This window comes from Pteropus medius, unplaced genomic scaffold (assembly GCF_902729225.1).
Source record: "Pteropus medius unplaced genomic scaffold, Ma_sr-lr_union100, whole genome shotgun sequence".
In the NCBI taxonomy this organism is placed as follows: domain Eukaryota; kingdom Metazoa; phylum Chordata; class Mammalia; order Chiroptera; family Pteropodidae; genus Pteropus; species Pteropus medius.
This window is the reverse complement of record NW_024340849.1, coordinates 19,480,463-19,485,023: the sequence shown is the minus strand read 5'-3', so window position 1 is coordinate 19,485,023 and position 4,561 is coordinate 19,480,463. Positions and strand designations below refer to the sequence as shown.

The following is a 4,561-nucleotide window of genomic DNA, read 5'->3' as shown; positions in this document are numbered from 1 at the left end:
AAAATGTTAAACATGGATTTATCACGTATGGTCCAAGAACCTATCGTGAGGAAGATATCAGCATCTTGGAGAAATTCAGTAGCAGCTTTCAGAGGTGCAATGAATATAATTACTTAATAGGCAGCCAGTTGGAGTGGCAGTCAGGGTTCCTTGATCCATCGGGATTTACAGCAGTAATTAACAGATTATGGTGTATTTATAAGATAGATGGACAACCAATTAGAGTGCTATCATATTTGTATAAACAGAAACATATCTGGACCTGGCAAATAGAGCCAAATAAGAACCAGATCAGAGCCAGGCTCGGTGCCCATTTCCTGAAGGCTAGTCCAGCACAGCCTTACCGCACGCCCTGTTTTCCCCACCCAAATGGCCACGTTTTTATTATAAAAGAATCCACACTAGAATTCACGTTTCTGAAAACCTCTTCCGTACACTCTTTGTCCACACACATTAAAGCACTGAGATTAAGAGCAGGAATAACCGCAATGCTGTGACCATGAGTTTTGTTGCAAGAGAACTCTGCAGCGTTTGAAATAAAGGTGACCGAAGCCACAGTATTCCACTCTGCACCTTGTAGATTCAAACTCTGCCTGTTTCCAAGACTCTGTGAGCCAGCTATGAACATGGAAAAAAAAGGCATCTCAGGAATAAGCTTTTGTGGTCTCCTTTAAACTTCCTTAATGGTTGCTCCCTCTGGTGGTATGAATTTAATCTGGTCTGTCTATTCCTAGATTTCAGAGGAATAATGGAAATGCTCATGCTAGAGCATGGAAACCTCACCTTTGCAGAAGATCTGGATAAGCACATTTCACACACACGAACTCCTTTTCTATTATTATTATTTATGCCTACAGCACCTCGTCTTCCTAGGTGGTCTCCCATCCAAGTACTAACCAGGCCTGACCCTGCTTAGCTTCCAAGATCAGACATCAGGCTTTTTCAGGGTGGTATGACTATAGACAATTAACCATGGCTCCACTGCGGCACAAACCCAGGACCTTCTGCGTGTAAAGCAGTCGTGCTCACTCTACACTATGGAACCACATCCCGCACAAACCCTTTAAGGAAGACCAGACTGGTACATGTGCAGCCTGATGGCAAAGACCTCAGGGGCTCTGTCTGGAGGCGGATGAGGGAGCTGACGAGGACCTGCCTGCCAGAGAGGGGTCAGCAGAAATGGAGAACAAGACTTTCAATGGAGACAACGAAGGGATTTGGAAGTGGACTCAATGAGGGTAAAGAAGCAAAACGATGAAAGAATAGGCTAGGAACTCTCTCCTGATTCCAGACCCCTGGCTGCTGCATCCGGGCTATTGCAGGCTACTTCTCCCCCTGAAGGTACAAACAGTACACAACTCCACTGGGCAATGCGAAGTCAGCCCCATCCGCTCCTACCATGATGGTTTCCCCTCGTCCATCTTCTTTGTCCCTCATTCCAACACTGGTCAGAGAGGCTGACCCATGAAGTCCTAGGCAAAGAAATGATCCAGGCGACAATATCTGACATCTTGTACCCACTAATATAATGCCTGAGTCCTTCTCCCCTTTCCTCACAGTGATTCATTCCTTGAGACAGGCCTTTTCTGGGCTTCAAAGCACAATGTAAGTAGATCTAGAAAAAGGTAGTACCCTTCCCTCCCCACCCTCCCCCCCCAAAAGAAAACGGAAAAAAATGGATTAAACAAAAACAAACAGCTTTCTATACTGCAGGACTTCTCAGAGCCTTAAGTACACTAATGTGCATGAGAGTCAGCTAGCTATAGGGGATCATAAGATGGCATTTCCAAATTTTATTGAGCATTGCAACCTACTGTTCAAAGAGGATCTTGAAAGATGTTCTCTAGAATCCACCTGAGAAGCACTTTCTTAGACAACTAGTAAGCTCATTCCTATTAAGGCCCTGACTACCAGACGTAGGTCCTTGTGGTAGGAAGAGCACTATTCTAGCTGCCGAGATCCCAGAGTTCGCCCTCGGAGCTTGCAGTCTCTGTGCTTTTAGTCAGTTCCCTTCCAGGAGGTGGGGGTCCATTTCCTCATCTGGAAAGTGAGAAGTTTGGAGAGAGAGGTGGTTTTCAAACTGTTTCAGGGAAACTTGAGGCCACATGGAGGTGCCTCATCGGTCCCACGACAGTCATATAATTTCCATAAATTAAGAGAATGTGAGCTCTTGAGGGAATCCATTAATCTCTTTTTGCCTGTTTTATATTGAAGATTTACTAAAGATATCATTTAAATAAAAAAGTTTATTTGCTTAAAGTGGTTGAAAACTTCTAGAATATTTGATCTCTAAGGACAATTCCAGGCATATATAGTCGTACAAGAGTATGAACTAGGATTCAAGTAGAACAGGCTGGAACAATAAGATTTGCCAGTGTGCGTGGTTGCTGGCTGTGGGGTATGGCCAAGTAACAAGCCTTCAGGCGGATTTTTGAACCGAGGTCATTCGGCCATTCGGAATATTGAAAAAGAATGGATGTGACTGGTAACTTCTGAGACATACTTGGGGAAAGCAGGGGCTACCCTAGATTGGCAGTGTGGAATGGAATCCAGGACAGAGGGCCCTGTGGCTGAAGCTGCATCTCCCTGGGTCATGGCCACAGCTTCTTTCCTGTTTCCCAGCTCGCCCCTCTTGCTCAGTCCACAGTTTATCAAATAATCTTCCTCGGATAGTCCCTTTCTTGCTACTCAGTTGCTCATGAACCCATAAGAATGTGTTGCAGCCTTTGTGGAAGTTCCACGGCCGGTTCCCAGTGGGATACCAGTCAGCTGCAACATCCACAGCTAGCTAATGGAGAATATAAGTCTTGTGGGTTAAAAAAAAAACAAAAACAAAAAAAACTGAAATTACTTAGTCCTTCAAAATAAACAATACAAAAGCCTTCCACATCAAATCTGTGGGTTCAACAAAAACAGGATTTAGAAGGAAATTCATAACTTTAAATCCACATATATTAGAAAATTAGAAAGAAAATCAATTAACTCAAGGGCAATGTGGTCATGGTGGCAGTTTAGTTATTTAATCTATCACCCCTCCTGACAACCAAGCAGACCAGATATGATACCCCTCCTCCAAAAACAAAACAAAAGAAATCAACACAAAACCCATATAAAACCTCTTCAACCAAACTAGGTGACAAGAAATCCTTCAAACCCCAGGATAGGGACTAATGCATCAAACCAGTCACAATAGGACTTGGCAACAAAAATGAAAAGGTCACTCCCAAATATTTACCACGAAAGGAGAAGGGGACACCCTGGGCAGAAACCTGGGCCAACAGATCTGGGAGCATCCTCTGTGGGGAAGAAAAGTCTCATGGGCTGAAAGTTGGGGGACAGCAAAAATAAATGCATGCAGACATGGGCAGAACAAGGCTGGAACAGTTTCAGTCCTTAGAAATATCAGATTTTGCCATCAATTCATGCTAGAAAGAAAGCCTGACTCCAAGAGAAAATTACTAGAAACAGAAACCAGACTGAGCATACCAGGAACACTAAGAATAAATGCAAGAGAAAGCTTAGCTGATAGGAGAGGAGGGGTCCTGTGGAAGATGATTTCAGAAAATACCAAAATGCAACGTGTGAAACAGATCATGTGCTGGAAGTCTAGACCTGTGGAGCTCTCGGGCTGGGACTGGGGCTGAAAGCAGACTTATATCTCAGAGACAAGGAAGTGGCTACAGAGACAGGCCTTATTTTGAGTCATTCAAAATATGACTCCACCAACAGAAGAGGTGACCTTGAGCCTTGAGCTGGGAAACCTGGTCTGGCCCATCTCTTCCTAAACTTCTCCCCACTCCCAGCAGCAACCTCCTCCTAGAGGCCTGGCAAAGCCATCTGGTTTAATTAAACATGAGAGAAAGGAGAAACACAGCCCAGCTCCACAACTCTGGAGAAGTAGCAGATGCTTTTAGTGCCCTGCGTCATGTGCCCTTGGCCACCTCTAATTTCAACCTCAGCTGCAAAGGAAAGAGATGCATGTGAGCTCAGACCCAGCCCACGCTGGCAGTGTCTCTCCCGCAATGAGGCACGCTGCTTCTTTTACTTTCTGCATAGGGGCTCTCTCCAAGGCCCCAGGAGACCTTTCAGCTCACATTTTAGAGCAGCCTAGTGCAGAAAAGTGGCTGTCCTTCAGAGTCACCCACAGTAGGGTTATAATGCATGTAAAATCATCTGTAATCTGGGCTCAAGTTTTTTCTTCCTCTTCACCTGACCGTAAGGAACTCCCGAATGAGGCCATAGTCATATATTGAAGGAGATGAAGCAATGGGATTAGAGAAGGCTGACCTATTTGCTCGTGCAACTTACATGCCTCTTCTCAACCCGCGTGACCAGAGATCTCAGATGACGCTGGAACAAACGGGTTTGACCTGCGCAAGTCCATGCTTACACGGTGCTCTTTTTTTTTTTTTTTCCTTCAAAAAATACAAATAGCCCTTCGTACCCACGGGGTTCCGCATCCGCAGATTCAAACAACTGCAGATGGAAAACAGTATATTCTCATTGCTAAACGCAGATTCCCAACTGTGGATCGAAAACTGCCTTCATTCTGCGCTTGGCT

General features: G+C 44.8%; 1 pseudogene; it reads right to left on the bottom strand.

Annotated features, from left to right (window-relative positions):
- Positions 1–848: 848 nt before the first annotated feature.
- LOC120590943 (uncharacterized) lies at positions 849–964 on the bottom strand (annotated as a pseudogene).
- Between the last annotated feature and the right edge of the window lie 3,597 nt (positions 965–4,561).